This window comes from Octodon degus, unplaced genomic scaffold (genome assembly GCF_000260255.1).
Source record: "Octodon degus isolate 3935 unplaced genomic scaffold, OctDeg1.0 scaffold00046, whole genome shotgun sequence".
In the NCBI taxonomy this organism is placed as follows: domain Eukaryota; kingdom Metazoa; phylum Chordata; class Mammalia; order Rodentia; family Octodontidae; genus Octodon; species Octodon degus.
This window is the reverse complement of record NW_004524622.1, coordinates 4538716-4540130: the sequence shown is the minus strand read 5'-3', so window position 1 is coordinate 4540130 and position 1415 is coordinate 4538716.

The window sequence follows — 1415 nt, the reverse complement described above, 5'->3', positions numbered from 1 at the left end:
ACAGGAGCATGGACATGGTATGATTGGAAACAGTGAATATTTCAGTTATAAGTAAAAAAAAATCTATTAAAAGACAGCTTGCCCTTATCCTTGCTTTGAATACATTTGTTTTGTCGCCCATGCCCCTTTCTGTAGCAATTATGAAAGTCCTTTGTGTCTTTAAGCTGCCTGGCTATTTTGATGTCTTGAAGAAGTTAACATCTTTTACTTCCATGGTTATTTTGACTTTGGGGAAGAGCCAGAGCTTGTGTGATGCCACATCCAGTGAGCAAGCTGGCTGGTGACTCACTGTAGTGACATCCTGCTGTGGGTGACATGCAGCCGCTATGGTCACCATAGTTGTACTATACCTGGTACAGACATTTATGAAAGAGAACTTCCTGAACTGCTGCAGAGTAGCAAGAGTGATGGACAAGAGTGAAGGAAGTAGGGTAAGCATTTTGAAAGGGATTAATGGCAGCATGGCTTTTACTGTAATCAATACTTCATTTAAGCCTTCCCTAGATATTTTGATATGTCATAAATAGACCAACAGAATGGAATAATGAACTAAGAGAGAGACCTGTGGCTACACAGAGATTTTAAAGATTATCAAGGCAGCATTGCTAAGCTGTTGCAAAAATTAGCTTACTATTAGTCAGGTAAAATAGCACATATCTTCCACAAGCTTAGGTAGCAGAGGCAAAAAGATTGCAAGCAAGCTATAGGCCAGCCTGGGCTGCTAGCAAGGCCCTGCCTCACAAAAGGAGAAAAAAGTGCGTGGGTATGTAGCTCGCTTGTAGCATCCCCTCGGTCCAACACCCAGTCCTGGAGAAACGAAAGATCTGAGATATTTCATTATACTTGTAAGTTATTAATTCATACACATAGTAAAACTTTGTAAATACCTCAGTTCATAGACAACATCAGTACACAGCAGATCAAACAAAGGGAAAAAGCACAAGTGAGACAGTTTAAAATTATAATGACAAAACTAGAAGATTTTCTTTTCTTTTCATCAGGAAAACATTAAAATTAGATATGTTTTAAAAGAATATAATTAAGCTACAGCCAACTGAATAAGCACAAGTATCCTAAAAGCATAAAATTGAACAAAAAAATGGAATTAGTATAAAATTTAAAAGAAATTAAAAGGAAAATGTAGAAGCTTTGGACAACATGTTAAAAATTATATTTAGAAAAGCAAAATAAAAAATTATAGGAGGAAACAGAAGCCAGTGTACAGGAGGATACAGGTAGATCAAGAAATTATTAATGTTATTTTGTGTGTTGAGTTAGAAATTAATTAAATTCCACAACCACTTAGAAATTTAGCTAAAATTACTTTTATTTGCTTACTATTTTACTGTCATTCTTACTGCTTATAGCTCACAGGTATCTTGCATTTATTTATTTATTTATTTATTTATTTATTT